This window comes from Sparus aurata, chromosome 1, assembly GCF_900880675.1.
Source record: "Sparus aurata chromosome 1, fSpaAur1.1, whole genome shotgun sequence".
Classification (NCBI taxonomy): Eukaryota; Metazoa; Chordata; class Actinopteri; order Spariformes; family Sparidae; genus Sparus; species Sparus aurata.
Window position 1 is genome coordinate 22,742,771 of NC_044187.1, and position 18,344 is coordinate 22,761,114.

The window sequence follows — 18,344 nt, forward strand, 5'->3', positions numbered from 1 at the left end:
AATGGGGGAGTTGAAAAAAAAAATGATCGGAGCTCTATTGAGGCTAGCAGACAAGGAGAGACCAGGAATGGGAGAAAGAGGCACTGAAATATCCATGCACCTTGATCGCTTGCATATAAAAATGCACAGAAAAAAAACAAGGGGTGAGGGGGGGAAGCATACAAGGGTGATTGAATAAGGAGAAGGGGAGTAGAAAGAGCATGTAAAGACAAAAGGAGGGAAACAACGAAACAGAAACTCGAAAGGGAACGAGCTGCAAGGAAAACATGCAGCTTCACGTGTTCTGAACGACTGTCGGATCAACCGCAGACACAACACACCAATCACAAAGGAGGAGGGAGGAGAAAGAAAAAGAGGACTTTCCTCTCTCTGCAAAAACAGTAATATGGTAAGGTTGTGGCAACAGACTGTGGTAAATTCACTCTTGGCCAACATTACCATACAGCAAGGCACCCATTCCTGTGGCATTAGAGGAGCCACAGGGCTCTCGAGCATTATTACATGGAATATCATCATGGACAGCCCTCACCTGGGGAACATTTCCACAAATCCTGCTACAGACCGACTATTCTTCACAAACGTCTGTGGGCTTGCGCCTGTGTTTACTCGACCTGAACGGCATGAGGAAAACAAGCCTGTAAATTCCACAGTTGATAAGCGGTAATAACAATGTTGCTGTTGGTGCGTGTTTCCATGGCTCTGTCACACTAACAGTCTCTCTGGCCGCTGAGCTTGCAAGCATTCTGTGCATACCAGCTTTGCTTTCAGCAGGTGGAGAGAGTGGCTTGTGAAAATACACAGCACACTTTATAGCTATGAGACTGGACTTGCTCCATGAACTGTGTCAGAAATATTCATGGTTGTTGGAACTGGTAGACAGCAGGGTGGCCAGAGACTGAGGGTGAACGGTTGGGACGAGAGTCGCGATGAAGGGGGACGCAAGGTGGAGAAGGAAAGTCAACGAATCAGATAGCATGCGAGTCAGACTCTAGCTATAAATAACAGCTTTGAGGTTTGCCTCCAGAAAATTAGCTCTCAGTGTCTTGGCTCCTTCCTCTGCCAAGTCGATATGAAACTTTAACACGATGGCAGCTCATTAAATAGGAAAACAGCACAATGCACAAGACCAAGCAGGCCTGCTCCCTGCCAGCACCACAGCTAAAGCTTATTGAATTCAAGAAGAAGCTGTCAAGTCGAGTGTGTTGGTGTGTGTTTGTCTTTGCATGTGAATGCTTTGTGTTCATGAGAATATGTGGTTGTGCATTTTCTGCATATGCCTGCATATTTTGCCTATTTGTTTTAATATGTGTGGGTGCCTGGCAGCTTAGAGGCTGTGAGGTGAATCCCTGTCTGAAGGTCTGGGTAGTTAAGAAGTTCTATTTGCATTAAAACAATAGATAACCTCTGATGAATAACCTTAAGCAGGAGCACCTCAATCTTTATACCATAGGCCAACACTGAGCACCTCTAAATGTAGACTGGCAGTCATTACTTAGGCTTTATGCCACAGCCACAGAAGGCATTTGTAAAGCAAGAAAAAAAGATGAAAAATGTGTCGATGGCATTTTGTTGTTCAGGAAATGGTGCTCAGAACTCAATGCAACTGTTCTGTGCTTTTGTACATCCCTTAACGGATGTTTGGGAGGAGTTAGACATAAGTAGGATCTAAGAGTGGTCTCTAACTTCTGTTTAATTGCTGCACAGCATCCATCCAACTGTCAAAACCAGAAGAGTCAAACTAAATCAAAGGATGCATACCTACACACATGTTGCATGCAAGGACAAATAAGCAAAGCAGCATGGCTTTACCCCTGTGAAGGTTACTTTGACATAGTCTGCCACACAAAATGTCAGTCAACAATTGCCTGGCCAACAGTGAAAGCAATGACATAGACCCTAAGAGAGACAGAAAAATAAGTGCTGTGATTAGTTTTGGGGACAAAATCCGCTCGGATCTAAGAAAGACAGAAGAAGACAAGTAAAAGCAGAGAAGCTGAAAGGTAGCATGAACTGGTTTCTATCTACAGTATAGTAAACCAAACAGGGCTACTTTTGTTTAATTCAACTACTGAGAATTAGCATCTGTCACCCTATACCCTCAATAAGTTATGTTAAAGCCTGCAGAGATTCCTTAACGATAACCATAACATAGTTCTTAATGCTGAGAATACTACAACATTACTACAGCCATTTCAGTATCAAAACATCAGAAGTCGCAATGTGGTGCGTTTTGCTAACAGCTTACTTGCCCCAATTCTTAGCTATCCTCAGATACACAGAGCCTTAATTAATATAAATTAGGCTCTGCCAAACTCTGTTATTAAAACTTAATCTGCCCACGAGAAATTCTATTTTGTAATTCAACTGGGTCACAACTCAAACATCATAAGAAATGTTCTGTTGATCATTTTCAGCAGTTCTGCCTCATCAAAGTAAGTTCACTAACAAAATTCTCAGACAGTAAAAGTAAACACTTGAACTTCATTGACTGCCCTCAAGTTGATATTAAGGCGACAAAACAGACCACACAGAAAACAAATGACCTGAGCTGACTAGCTTAAGCCATGGCCCTAGCATAGGGACTGGGCAGTGCATACTAGTGCTATTTACACAGCCTCAACTGAGAGCTTTGGAAGTGCTGTAGGGCCTAAGTCCTTTTACATAATGAGTATGGCTGTCTAATGCTGGTTTGGAGCAGGAAAAGGGGAACACTGTAGGGTTGGATGTCCTGCATATTCTCTGTCAGTTTCCATGTGATGCCCCTCTCCTTCTCTTCACGTCTCTCCAATTAGCCGACATGGAGCAGAGGGAGGAAAGGAGGCCCCCCCACTGAAACTCGGCACATTGAACATTCCCCTGGACCCCTGCCAAGACTCACAGGCAGCAGCTCGCCGGTTTGAGCTTCGCCTCCCCCACCCTCCTGCTTCCATCCCGGGCTGGCTTACCCCTGGTGGGGCCCCCTAAGCCCCTGCCCCCTCTATTGGCACACAAGATGGACAAGAAGGAGGGGGTCACATGGAGCCCTAACTCCCCGCTCAACACCCATAGGACTCTTTGGTTACAACTCTCCTATACCTCCAACAAGCATAAGCACTGTAATAGAGAACCGGAGGACCATGGGTAACAAAGCTTATACCTGGTGGTTGCCATTCAAACAGGACCAAAACTTTAATTCAAACCCCCCTCTGAAAAATGACAAAGTATGGCAACATATAAAAACCTAGTGCAGCTTACACACTTACAAATGTGCAATCAGTAAATGTTGAATTTACAGCTTGGAGCACTACAAGATAAGATTATGAGTATCATAACATGAGATCAGTTTCACATAACAAAGCGGATCAGTGTCAGACCTGTGGTGAACCATGTAGACTCTGTTACCTCAACTGGAACACTGGTTTTCTTGAGCCATTATTTAATGTAGACTTGACCAATCTTGTACAGCAAAGTCATAAACATAAAATCACTACACACCTCTGACAGTCACCTTGTGTGTGTCCAAGTCTGTCTGGCCAGTTGAAAGTGAAAATGACTGATGGTTACTGTTTGTTTTCAGGATGATGTCAATTCAATAATTTCCTGCCTTCCTGGTTACCTATCTCTACTACTCTCAACATGGTCAACATACACCACACTCACTCCATGCTAGCTCTCAAACAAATACACAAACGCTCCTGATTAAGTACAATGGCCTCACCAAACACAACCGCCTGGCAAGTCCTTATACTGCCCCATATACCTTCCAGATAGCCGCGCACAGAGGAGAGGAAGAGGGTAATGGCTTTTGGCAGTCTCTGATTGAATCCAGCTGATTCTACTGTCAACGCCTCCCTACTGGTGCAGCACCCTGCGGCAGTGTTAAGCGTGTTATCTATCTGGAGAACTGTGCCAGTTGTTTGAAAAGCCTCATAATCACGGGCTCAGTAACTACCATGGTCAGGCCTGGGCTAAGGTCAATGACGGGGGGAAAGGGATAGAAAACACAAGCCACATTTCAAAAGCACGACTAAGTGGGATTTCCTGGGGCAAACAGAAAACGTCTGACGAGGGATAGAAGTAACTTTTTGTTTGGTTGAAATCTCAAGATTTACTGCTGAACAGAAATAAATATAAAACAAATTAACCAAAACAATGTCCGTGGGGGTTGCAGTGACACAGGACACGTTACATTTGTAAACCAGGCTAATGACAGCAACCTGGGGACCGGACTGGTGCTTGTGTTTTGTCTGTAAAGGGTCAGACGAGGGGAAGTGAGCTTTGGGTTTCCTTTTAAACAAATGACCCTGCCCATTCTCCGATAAGGGGCTGCAGATGGGAGTTGCTGCCAGGGTTTGTCCTCATGGCTTTGTTACAATACAATCAAATCAAAACAATGTCTTGATGCCAACAGCCTACAGCCTGGTTGGATCCTGAGCCAACATGGGTTATGGTTTTCCTGCTAGAGCACTGCCAAAATGGCAAAAGTAGTAATACAATTCATTGAGTCTGGGCCCCAGTGAGAGACTGAATCTCTCACTTTGGCCTTTTTCGCACTGGGAAGAAACCAATTATACACGTCAAGGCTGAAATAATTTAGAGTTCTGCAATTTGTGTCCAGATCTGCAGATGTTGGCATGGTTTGATTGACCATGTACTCTGTAGATTATCAGAGCTTTGTCTTAGAACCAAAAATGATAAAGGCAATTATTTCCTCTACTTTTATACTTCTTGGACTGAACATTTGTAAGAAGATTAAAAAAGGGACTAGCAACACTTACAATGTCACTGTATGCCATTTCTTGTTTCCTGGGTAACTTAACGCTCATAGACACCCCCACTTTGACCCAGTGCCCTCCAGATGAGCCACCTGCTGCGGCCACAGTGGTAGCTATGTTGCAGCTGTGTCTGGGAAGGGTAAGCCTAACTGTAAGGTATTTAAGAAAACTAGCAGACTTATGTCTTCCTCCTCTTACAAGGTTTTAGGTCTTTCCTTTCTCCCTATTCACTGGTTTCACATACACACCAGCAGGCCCCTGCAACATCTTTTCACAGCCTGCCCCTTACTGTGTGCTTTTTAGCCTTATGGAAAGATGGGCGTGCATACGGGAGGACCCTTGACCCTGGGTAAGAAGAGGGCTCTGTGTGTGTGCATCTGTGAGTCAGCTGGGGTGTCTAGGGCTTGCAGGAGGCTGCTCGCGACCTGATTAACAACTGCAAGGAATTAACCAACTGCCAGGGCTTTGAGCTCAACATAAATGGTCACAAACACTCCCATGGCAAAAACGACAGGCATCCCCACGTGTGTTTTCACTGGCTTATTCAGACTCTAATATACAACATCAACACATAACATGTGCGACAAGATTCCAAGATGTACCACAGGTACACACGCGAATGTGTATGTACCGTACACACAAATAATTTCTTGAACAGTCTCCCCATCCGACTGCAAATGTGCACATGTGTGCCATTGCCGCTCACACGCATTTTTCATTTCATCACCTCGCTGGTGTGTGACGATAGAGATAAGACAGTGGTGACAGAGATGTCGGGGGGGGGGAGGAAAAAGGGGGTTTGAAATTGAACGGGAAATTATGTACTTCAATTAAGACATGGAGGAGATATTAAAAGCTATACTCCAGTGCCTGGGGACAAGATGCAGGAAGGGGGGGATGCAATGGAAGGCGACAGTTCAATCAGAATCCCCGGCTTTCTCATCGAGCCGGGGGGTGGAGGAAAGCAGGGACGGGAGACAGGACGGCTATGTTTAATAATGTACTTGGAATTAGTGTAGAGGAATGTACACCAGTGTGCAAGATATGTGATGTGATACAGCTCCAGAATGAACCAAAGACTGAAGAGGAGTGACGACTGAAAAATTTGGATAAATGCAAGAATCTACCTCCGTCACATTGAGAACTACGGTCAGAAAACAAAACATCTAACAAAAGTATAGCTATGCTTTTAATATACGGTTCTATCCTGTCACTGAGCCACAGATAGATAGTACCTATCGGCACACCATTGAATTAAAACAACGTAAAACATTGGAAAAGGCAAGGCAGTTGTTCGAGAAACAATCCCACTACATGCTCACATGTACAGAGTGTGTTCCAGTCCACTCAGCCAATCATGAAGGAGCGATGATATAACACTAAAGTTCCCAACATTTTCAACAGCAAGCCCATTCAGATAAACACAGATAAAATTCAACCTAATGATGAATGTCTGAAGGTAGCACATGGTAGATTACCTTTGATGAAATCAAATAAAACAGATTTCTAATTTTGCAGGGGACTCCCTTCACAAATCCTTTGGGTGTTTGGGTGCTCACCACCCTGACAAATGTGTTCGACTATTTGAATCATTTCTGCCGACATGAATATAAACATTGTGGCATCATAAACGAGCACAGACAATCGTTAATGGGTGTTTTGATTATACGGGACTTGATGTTGCTTATATACATATATCCCAGAGACATAAGTCGATGCTATTAAACATAATGTTACAACATTGTTAGGTATTTTGCTCATTTATTCGACATCACAGCTAGCTTCGGTCCACTTTCCTCTTGCTCTTTTCCAAACACTGATCACAGCAATGACATTCATGAATGTATCAAAAGAGAAAAAAACGCTACTGTTTTGACACTCACCTTGCGTTAACACAGCTTTGGCAGCTTTCAGTGAAGAGTTGGTGCATGGCAGAAAAAAACATGCAGAAAAGCATTCTCCGATGTCTTTTCTAAAGTTACCCGTAAAGAGATGGAGCAGAGATTTCAGTCGCAGTTAAAGTCAGACTTGGCAGATAAGCCGACTGCCGCTGAAGCAGCTCTGTGACAAGATACCGAGGTAAACAACGGCTACTCAGCCAGATACACACACACAGCAAGTATGGTAATTAAATGCTTTGAGCCGAAAGAAGCATAACAAAAATATGCCGTAAAATAACACTCGTCGAAAAAACAGTTTGTTAAAACGTCACGATATAATGGGGGGCGGGGAGGAGAATGAAGCACCACTAACAACAAAAACAAAAAAACGAGAAAAAAAAGAACACGAATAAAATGACTTTTAAAAGCAGCTAAAATATGTAAGCTAACGATGGCGCCGGTTGGCGTTGTACGTCGTCGACCGTCAGGAGAGAAAACGGGCAGTTTTCGTTAAAAACAATCGCCGATGAGTTCTCGCGTATTAGAGACAAGACGGCCAGTCAGCCAACTTGTTTTAAAGTGCAAAATAAATGGGTTTTTTTTTTGTTTGTTTGTTTTGTTTAGGTCGCCAGCTGGACGACTAGCGACGGGCTGGCTACCGCGAATGCAAAGTGAGAAACGACTCCGGGGAAATACATTCTGTGTGGATCCAGACAGCGGAGCGGACAGTCATGGTAGGCGTTCAGTGAGCTCTCGTTGACAGTGGTCTCGCAGCCATTTTGTTCAAACTAACAACACCGCAGTCTCCCTCTCCTCCTCCCAGAGAGCGCACAGACCAGGAAGTGGCTCCAGGTACGTCACTCCCGACCAACCAAAGCAGCAGACGCTGACTCCGCCCACCGCCCTCCGGCCCGCCCCCACCCCCGTTCTGTTGTCCGAGCCTCCACAGAGGATGGCCGGGCTGGAGCTCGTTTTCCAGGGTAATTGCTGAAGCATGCAGCAAATACTTTGTGCTTCAAAAAGAAACGAATGTGAGGCTGTTTAGAGGTTTTTGGATAGATGATACTGTAAAGACAGCGAAACATGAACCACACTGTAATGTTGTCAGAGCAAAAAGCTGTTACATAGGCTATAGAGTATAGAGTTAATACTATGTAGTACAAATGTGATATATGCTCTTTAGACAGTGTATAGAGCCTTTACTGTAAGCTGCTCTATCATTGAGACTACAACAACTAGGCCTAAATAACACCTGCCAACGCAGAAACAATACAAGGTGGTCACAGATATATATGGCAGATAGTCAACTGTAGTATTCAAACCATTGCGACAAATACATAAATGATTTGACAGTTGTACAGTTGTAATCTAAAATGACACCAGTTCACCTCAAATAGTAAACTTTATGGGGAATTTAATCATTTGAATAGTCCCAATCATTACTGCATTATAATCTATTAAAACAATAGTTTTCATATCAAAAGAGCAAAAAGCTGTTACATTATTATTATTTGGGTAACATACATTCAGATACCGACATGTCTGTAATGGACCAATGTTGACTCAGTTCTAACATCATCAATTGAACAAATGACAAAGAACTGTATAGAATATTAATGGTTTTGCTTGTTATGACAAATGCGTAGAGAATTATCACCTGACTGTGCAGTTTCCTTTAGTTCTACAGAGCCGATAAGCATCTGTCAACTCATTTTTTTTGGTTTTATGGTCACTCTCACTTCTTTCATTGGTATCATTTTCAGAGATATCAGGTAATGCTGTGTTTGCAGCTTGTTGCGTTGACCTCGAATTGCAAAAATAAATACCTTACTGCAGATTTAAGTAGGTAAAAGTAGCAATACCTTGATATAAAAAGACTTCATTACAAGTTAAAGATCTGCTTTCCAAATGCTCCCACTTTTAAAGGGTAACTGCACCAGTTTTACAAATTAAAGTGTGTTTACAGGTCTCGCTGAGAACCACTACATTTATGAAAAATATAGTATAACTCTGTTTGTGGCTTGAGATGAGGATACATGTAAACTGATAAATTGTCCTCCAATGATGATACTCAGTGGTTAAGACTGAGTGGATCGCTACAGTAATGCATATGTTATTACCTGTTGTATACTCTGTATTTTAATCTTGACCTTCAAAGTAACTTGTAACTACATCTGCTAAACAAAATGTAGAGGGGTAAAATGTACAATATTTTCCAGTGAAATGTTGTGAAGTAGCATTATTAAATAGCAGATAGTGGAAATAAGGTACAATTACCTAATAATTGTACTCAAACAAATGTATGTAATTACTTTCTCCACTGGTTCCTTGATAAATAAATAATGTTTCTTGTAGTGTAGAAATATGAACCATACTTCATGTGACTCATGACTAAAATAGTTCAAAGTAGCACAGAAATAGATTAGTCATAATATAAATTTGGAACTTGCACCATGAACTTTATTCAGCCGACTCAAATGTCTCTTAAAGGGCCCACCCAAAGTTTCTCTACCCCAGATGAACTTTGTCAAGAATCTCTTGATCACATGATGTCCAGAAACACTGGCCGATAATTCCAGGCTATTCTCACCATGATGGATGAGGTCGCCCTTGTGCCCCCCTGTACCGTGTCTGCAGCCGTCTCAGAGAAAAAGAAAATGCGGCCCTTGTCCATTCTCTTCACTTCTTTCTCATGGAAATGACTGCTCCGTGCACAGACAAACACACACAGCCACACACACACTGTGAGGTGGGAATAGGTCAAGGCTGCGGTCCACAAAGGCGAAGGCTGACCAGTGAGAACTGTCTCAGCAAAGCTCTGGCCTCCTATACATCACTGGGAGAGACTGCTAATGAGAAAGCCAGGGGCCCCCGGCCAAAAGCTTTTTTTTCTCCTTTTCAAGGCAAGATGCCCAGAGCTATTAAAATAGCATGCTCCAACTGAATGGAGAAAGCAGATGTTCCGTGCTCAGGGTTAAGAGAGGTGAGAGCAGAGCGGAATGCCTTGAGAAACGCCTTAAGGGATATGTAGTTCATTGTTGATCACAGACTGTTAAACTGTTTTGCTTTTCATTAATGCCACCAAAATAAACTGCGATCTATGTAAACATGTTGTCACAGAGTTAATTGGAAGTGCCTACTTGAAGCATCACATCGTTCAAACTACAGCGGCTACGCTACTTGTAGCTCAAGTCTTCTTCATGTAGACTCACATGAGTTATCAAAGACGGAGATGGAAATCTATGAACCACAATGGATGACTGAGACTTGAAATAATGACAGTGGTTTGACATGATCTCAACCATCAAAGGCAAGAACTACTTGTGTGTTTATGTGTGCATGTGAGCTTTCCTCATGCACATCCACTCTCCCGCTCATTGAAGCTATTCCTCTTAGATGCCTCTGAGATGTTTTCTTTGACTCCACCAATTTCCCCAATTGCTTTCACATTTTAGCAGACTGCAGACAGACAGAAGCGAGCCAATGGGAAAGGTCCGTCTGACATCCTGATAAGAAGCAGCCCAGACACGAGCTGTAGGACTGCAGCAGAGCCTACTGCTCACTTCTTCCCCTCGCAGACAATACTCCTCTCCTCTCCTCTCCTCTCCATTTTTTCCCAGTGTGCTCTTCTCTCTTTTGTTTTAATTCCAGTCCAATCATGAGCCGTGTTCTGCATAAGGTTTTAATTTCAAGCCTGCCGCCGGAGTATACCAGACTAACACGCACACATGCACAAATTCACACAAGGATGCACGTGCATACACCAAACCACTGATTTTTATGCCTGCCATACGCAAACTCACTTTACAGTCACCTCACAAATACACAAAAACACACTGGCACGTTACGTGGCTACATGCATATTTGATGCACGAGCTCCATGGCTACATTTTATCATTTAAACATGTTTCCCATGAGAGAACGTATCTCCATCCAGAATCATTAATAATCACACACATTCATAAAAGGCAGACGCATCAGCAGACAAATTACATAAAAAGAATCCCAACAGGCTATATCTTTGCTTTACTAGTCAAAATATATTCCATAGTTTATGACGGACCAGTTGAATTTATAGGATCATCAAATGAATTTTTAGTGCTCAAAATCTATTTTTTGCCTTTCTCTACGATACAAAGCCCCTCTTCAAATGCATCGCCTTAACGTTTAATCAAGTGGAATTAACCAAACAAACATGATCTGAGGGAGAGCCAAACATCTCGTGACAGCACTGAGTACAAAAGCAGATCTTGGTTTTAAATCCTCATTCCTCAGACACTGCATTCGAGAAAGAAGACATTTATAGTTGTGCTGTGTGATGCAGAATGACTGATGTGTTGGGGGTGTCAGTATTTGACTATTGATTATGAATACTCAATCCTCCTCCACAGTCTGGACTTTATGCATGTGAGTAATCAAAATGCAGACAGCGAGCTACTGCTGCTGTGCACAAAGTGACATTTCCAAAGGCATGACTTGACATATGCAAAGGGACCGTCATGATGATAATTCTGACAGAGGAAGGTGCCGAATTAAACCATCTCCTAACTGCAGATAAAAGGAGAATGTTGCGCAGCAAGTTTCCCAGTCCTGCAACTTCAAGGCGAAATTTGCAAGTTGTGGCTGTGTGCGATGGAGCTGAAAAATTCATTGTAAGTTTTCTCACTCTGATTAGCAATGTGATTGAAGTGCCTAACCATTAAATAATAGCGAAAGAGTGGCAAAACCCTGCCGAGTTGCTCATTGCTCATCTCCAAGGTCTGCAGCATTGCATTGGGAGATAAGACAGACTGCAAGTAGCTGAAGGCATTGAAGTCCAGAGGAGGAGGAGGAGGAGGAGGGATACTTTTCATTAACTTTCATTAAGACTAAAGAGTGAATTACCCTGAACAGAAGAGGTTCGACACATAAAAGCCGCTTCGTAGGGAAATATATGCACACTCGCACTCCCCTGCACTAAAACACGTGCATACATGTGCATACAAACATTGGTGTATGTTCTGTTATACTGTTCATAAAAACACATGGATTAGACTAGTCCTTGCATACAAATACAGTGCAGATCTTGACCACAAAGCGCTCCTAATCCTCCATATATTGCTGTGCCTCTCTAGTACATAAAATATTATGGGTGAAGGACAATAGCAAGAAGAAACAGTCTATGCAGTGGCGGGTAAAGGAGCATTTCTAGGGGTGGGGAAGGGGTTGTACAACCTCTGTGTTCATGTGGGGGTGTTTTTGTGTGCATGCATGCTTGTGTGTGAGTGCATGTGTGCATGTGTGTGTGTATTTGCCTGTGTCCATATGTGCGTGCTGTACGGGTGGAGGGAGGCAGGGCAGAGCGGAGCGTTGCGGTGCAGTAGGACAGCGTTTCTGAGCTGTGGTAATTTCCCCTGAGGCCAGCGAGCAGGTAAAGGCCAGCAAGAGAGAGGGGAGAGGGAGGGAGAGGAGAAGGCTGCAAGAGAGGGAGGAAAGCAGAGCGTGTGTGTCAGAGAATAATGAGGAATGATACAGCGGTGGCAGAAAAAGAGGCCGGCAGATGCCCAATCAAACACACACACACACACACACACTCACGCACACACACACAGCATTAACAGCAACTCAAGGTTGAATCCAGTGGCTCTCATTGTCAACACATTAATGTGTCTATTTTCATTTCAAATGCCTTATCTTGTTAATGAGTGTTTCTGAACTGAGTCATTGTTTTTGTAATGAATTCATCTATTAATTACAAGTGCGCCTTTCCTGATGACCTTGCTTTATTTTGTTACAGGCTGCAGACCTTAATATTAGCATACATTAAGCCCTGCTTATCTTTCATCCCCAATAGCTAATATGTTAAATTATCACCCACCCTTCTCCTAAAAAAGAGAAAAAAAGCATCAACCACAACAGTGGTTTGTACACCAGGGTGTGTGCATATGTGTGTGTGTTTGTGGGTGAGCACCCTCACTTATTAGCCCCTTCCCCCTCCCTACTTGCAAACTCATTACCAGGGTATAAGACCTGCGTGGATTTTATGGTGTTTTGGGAACTGACTGGTTAATCAGATTTATTGCACACTTAAGCTTAATTGATTGCCTTTATGGATTCAAATGAATAATTAAGTGCTAACAAGCGTAGTTTCTGTTTCATCATTCTGAAATGATGATAATGACCCACAGAGAGGGAAGGTGGAGGTTGTCAATCAAAAGATGCTAACATCACAGGATCCACTTTTCTGCCTAAATCCTCTATTTACTATGGTAACTGATTATAATAATGCCACGGATGAGTTGTTCAACTTGCCTATCACTCAGAACCTATTGTCCACCTCACCTCTGAACACATACTTGTAAAACCTGAAGCCACGGTTTAATTTTTCCATCTGCCACTTTGCTCTTTATAGCCCCTCCGCTTTTATATTTGATGTTTCTATTAGAAATGAAGTCGCATCAACTGTTATACACCTGCAGTGAAAGGACATACAGTGTATTAAGATCAAGGCGGTCTAAACAGAGACAACATATCCTGACCTTCACATGATCTTCACCAGATCAATACTATCATCAGCGCAGACGAGCGGTCACAGATTAACCCAGCCTCCTATAACCACCCCCAACCCAAACACACCCACTCCCTTTCTCTCTTGCACATGCACACCTTATTCAGTAAGGGCCCTGGGTGTATTGATTGGATTGTACTGACTGACACACATACCTGCCACATGTACAGACTTGCTTGTTGACTTTATTTTTTTCTGGCTGGCTGTCTGGCATTGCCTTGGGGCAGGGTACAGAGTTAAAATCATATATTTGGTTCAGGGTGGTCCTGCTGTAGATGTATATGTCCAAAAACTGACAGGTGGACGCACTGCTGCTAAATATCAGCCTACCACAACAGGAAATGTAATTAATTATTTTTTGAAAAAGGGACAAAATGACTTAAAGGGTAACTTCACCACTTTTACACATTGAAGTATGCAGTACTACTGCATATGTGAAAACAAGTAGCATAAAGCCATTTGTGGCTCCAGAGGAAGCTGCATGTAATCTGATAAACTGCCTCCAGTGGTGTCACTTAGTGGCTTCCTTGCATTGTGGGTAATGAAAGTACCAGGTATGCACGGAATAGAAGAGGTGATATCTCTGGTTCTGCTTAATCGACTTTGATCATTTGATTTTAAACTGTCCATAATGAGCCCAACAGTGCTAGAAGTGCAATGATAGACAAGTAGACTGCTTTTTAAAGCCTGGTGCCTACATTACCCACAATGCAATTTAGCCCCTACTTAGCATAATTGGAGGCAATTGATCAGATTACATGCAGCTTCCTCTGGAGCCACAAAAGATTTTATACAACTTTTTCACATTTGCAGTGGTACTCATCAGGACCTGTAGTGTACTTCATACTTACACTTCCACTACACAAAATACTGTGCAATGTTGTACGATAATGATGCCATTTACATGAATGTTTGACATTAGAGAAAAGGTGTCGCTGCATGTCATTTTTTACATACCTCCCCACATTCATTACACACATACACACATGCATTGAAACAAACATGTGAATCTGACTCCCCGCCAGCACATTTTTCCACAGAATATGCACCAACGCAGAGAGCAAAACAAGCAAATCGATATATACGTGTCTGCGAGTGGCCAGAAGGCAACTAACTCAATCTCACATCCAATGTAAATGTTGGTGGCATATCCACAGGCAAGGGCTGATATTTAGAAGTCCATTAACACAGGGTGGAGATGGGTTAATTCACTGTTTGTAGCAGGGGATCCAGAGAGGGTTTAGGGCATACAAAGAGGAGGAAAGGGGGAGGTGGATGATGGGGGAAAAAAGAGAGATGGAAAGAAGGAGAGGAAAAAAAGAGCGTGATATGTGAACAGAAAGAGAAAATATATGAAGGCAGACCAGGAATGCAAATCAATGTAGAGGGAGGTAGATGTATATGTGAGGAGGGTTGGAGGGGTTGCTAGTGGTGGTGTTGATGGGTGGGGGTGGGAGGGTTTGTTTTGAGCATTGCTGCCTGCTATCATCCGCCTCAGCCTGGGCGTCAGTTTGATTAATGCTGCTTTCCTCAGACTGACCTCCAAGGTCACTGGAATAGTGGGTACTCAGCCTCTCCCATTCGCTGCCGCACTGGAGGGGGGTAACGGCCGTATAATATGTGCCCCCAGAGGCTCTTTCTCTCCGTTTTTTTTTCAGTTTCCTCTTTCCCTCTCTGTCTGTCCCTCATTTAAACTCCCTCTCTCATCCTCTGTCTGTCCGCCTGTCTTTTAGTCTCTCCCCTTCATCTGCCCTTCCTCTCCTCCTACGTTCCCTCTGTCTCTCATTCCCATCCATCTCGTTCTCCCTCTGTCCCTGTCTACCTGACTCCCTTGCCCGCTTTCCTACCGGCGCTCTCTAATCTGAAATGCAATCAAAAGAGGCAATAATGGAATGTGTTTGAAGATGCTGGAGAGAGGAAAGTGGGGGGGGGGGGGGGGCAGGCCTGCAAGGGGCTATTAGAGCGCCCAGTAAGGTTTAGATAAACACATACACATTACACACACAAACACTCACACACACATGCCACAAACCCCAATCACCACTACTTTTTCTTCCCTCCCCTCTGTTCACAGACAGACTGCCAAGGTGAAGGCACATGAATAGAGTTGTCTTACACCAATAGACACTTGGCAGCGACACACTTCCTCTGGCTGAGAAGCCACTTATTGTGCCAGCCGGTCCTTCCTGGCAAGAAGGGAGTTACATGCAGAGAGAGGGAGAGAGACACACAGAGAGACAGAGAGACAGAGAAAGACAGAGATGGAGAGAGAGAGAGATAGGTGGGGGGGCTTAAGGACAGAAGGAGTTTTAAAGTGTACCTTCCTTCTTAAATACTTTTTAAAAACTGTTATTTTTGCTGTATCATCACAGTTAGGATGCTGAACAGTAATCGACGGCACAAGAAACTAATTAACCTAGAGGGACAGCGAGCCTGTGTATTTTGTGTGTGTTAAGCTGTGTCGAGACCAGCGTCACAGCCTCCTCATTTATGTCAGGCTCTGGCAGGTGTTTCCTGGTGACTTAATAGTATTATGAACCAATGTGTTCTGATAAGTGTTGAAACTGTGAATGTATCAGTCCAACACAAGCTCTTATTCAGGCGCTTAGGTCCATAATAAGTAGCACAAGGTTGGATATTAACAGGTCAGTTCATTGTGTGCATTAGCACTGAATGGCAGCTGCACAGTTGCTAGTTTGTACTTTATAAAAGTGTTAAGAGTAGCAGACACTAGCGTGTTCTGAACTGAGAATAACAACTTCGGAGAGTTCCCCCATTTCAATGCAACAGACTGAAAAAATCTTTGTTATTAGTCTATCCTGTTGCTCAAGCAAAAATAGTGTTCTGCTAACTAGATTTGAATTTGAGGTTTCTGTGTGATATGTCACATAATATATGGTCATGATCACAACCGTATGGTTTCATATGGTATGTATCACAGGTGTTTATTGGTCTACTCTTTTCTGTTTGACCAGGTCTAAATTATAGATTATAGATTTTATAGCTATTAATGCAATATTATGTCACTTTTTTAACAGCTTCAAAATCATTCTGATGATACAGTGTCTTGTAACAAAAGGAGCGGTGTCTCTGTCTCTATCACTTGCTTCTGCACTATGTAACTTCAGTGAGATGGCAGGATCACAGTGTTACATACATGTTTACTTCAACATACACGTGTTCAACACATAACATTGTCATGATGTAGAAAGTTTTGTTTGTGCTCAGCACCTACATCATGATGAATTGTTACAGACCTGGGCTTTTTATTTATGACACTGGTATTGCACTCAGAAACTGTGGGGGGCACCTAATCTCACAAAAAGTCAATTTCTACATAATGTTCCTTTACATAATAAGATTTTGATTCACAAATAGAGTCTATTCTCAGGTCCTCTTCTGATTGGGCCGAAAGACCTCTACTTCTTTATCACCAATTCGTCATCTTTCTTTCAAATCATCAACTTTCTACGATGATTTACACATTTCAGTTTCCAAACTTTTGTCGTTGGTCATTTTTGTAATGCAGGCCTAAACAAGATGGCGCCTGAAAATGTGTGCAAAGAAGCCAGTGGTGTAATCGCAGGCTTGAGAGTTAGCCCTACTGTGCTCTGTCAATTTGTCTCACACTCTGTACCCGCCTTCCCCCCACCCTCTTTCCTTTTTTCTCCGTCTCTCCCTGTTCCCTTTTTTCAGTCAGCGCCTGAGCGGGAGGGACACACATACACACACACACACACACACACACACACACACTCCCGAGCATCATGAATCTTTCATGCGAGCGGGCTGTATAATCCCTGAGGCGTGCTCTCCGAGACCCACACACACCCGCCTCCATCACCTTGCACCAGGAGAGGCAGAAAGAGAGAGAGAGAGACAGAGAGAGAGAGAGAGAGAGACAAGCAGACGGGAGAGATAGGGCGAGTGACTGAGAGAGACAGAAAGATAGATGGAGAGACGGCGACATGTAAAGGAAAGGAGGGGTGAGGTGGTGGAGGAGGGAGGGCAGTGATGGGAGAAGCAAAAGACAAATTGAAGGTGTGAAGTAGGACCTGGCTGGAATTACCTTCCTTCTTTTGACCATCGAGGGAGGGATGAAAGAGGAGGAGGGAGAGATAACAATGGAGAGGTTTGCTCTCTTTCTTCTTGGCCGCTGAAGGCTGCAGAGGAAAGTCAATTGGCATCTCATTACTAGTCCATGTCTGATAGAAGCACGCTTAACACATTGTCCAAAAGTGCACCCCCCCCAAACACACACACAACAACAACCCGCCCTGATTACTGATGGAGACAAACTCCAAAACATACAAGAAATCTTTCTTCTTCCTTAAAGAACCAATTCAAAATGGTACTTTAGAAAAGCAAAACAGATTAAACATGCTGAATACTGTACTGTCCATTAATAATGTCCTCCTCTTACACTCTCCTCACAAAATCTTCCAGTAATAAAAAGTGAAGAGAAAAAGGAGAGATGCGTAAAAGAGGTTCTGAACTCCAAAACAAATACACAATCCTGCCATTCTGTCGTCTCATAACGTTATTATAGCTATCTTGTTAGACATGATTCAACATCCTAATGTTAACCCAGGACCATTATTAGACCATTATCACGTTTCTGTGATGTCATAGCTTTTCAACCGCAAAAAAATACACACATAGGAGAAGTAAGCCTTTGAAACACGGGGTTAACATTGTATGAGGGTCTATTTTAAACCCAAATCTTGTGATCCTAAATGTAACCATGTGATAGAACCAAACTGCAACAGAAAACTGAAAATGAAAGAAATGAAAAAAATAAGTCAACAATATCTAAAAGTAAAGCCACCTCCTTCGTTTGTGGACTTTTTGGTCAGATGCAATAATAGTGCTGGAGAAACATTAATTATGATGTTGAAACAACACAGTCAGCCACGATTTGTTTGCTTCAACAAACTGGATGATGGACAGTTCAAGTATTGTGTCCTTTGCATATCTTGTCTTGTGCCATCCCTTTTCACCCACCTGCCTCGGACGTGTTCAGATAAATACCACATAATAGATCCTTCAATAGACTGCCAACACAGTTGATTAGTGTCACACTGGCTTTCTTTAGTGTGTGTCTACCCGAATGCAGATTGCCCAGGTTAGTTGCTAATGGACTGACAATGGAAGACTCACGGG

At 43.1% G+C, this 18,344-nt stretch overlaps 1 protein-coding gene and 1 long non-coding RNA gene across 8 annotated transcripts in view; one reads left to right on the top strand and one right to left on the bottom strand.

Annotated features, from left to right (window-relative positions):
* The window catches only part of tnrc6c2 (trinucleotide repeat containing adaptor 6C2), a 138,767-nt gene that overhangs the window by 50,532 nt on the left and 69,891 nt on the right, over positions 1 to 18,344 (bottom strand). For 5 of the 6 annotated variants that reach the window (XM_030435808.1, XM_030435800.1, XM_030435781.1 and 2 more), the window contains exon 1: positions 6,638 to 7,296. The exons of the other annotated variant lie outside the window; for it this stretch is intronic. The gene's annotated coding sequence lies outside the window, so the exon portion shown is untranslated. Of the gene's footprint in view, positions 1 to 6,637; positions 7,297 to 18,344 lie in introns of those variants that run through there. 6 annotated transcript variants of the gene reach the window in all.
* On the top strand, positions 5,548 to 8,997 carry LOC115592746 (uncharacterized). 2 transcript variants are annotated; one of them, XR_003986211.1, is made up of 3 exons: positions 5,548 to 5,903; positions 7,259 to 7,368; positions 7,458 to 8,997. It is a non-coding gene; the product is annotated as an uncharacterized LOC115592746 (long non-coding RNA). The 2 variants fall into 2 exon arrangements; XR_003986210.1 differs by lacking the exon at positions 5,548 to 5,903 and adding an exon at positions 6,735 to 6,833.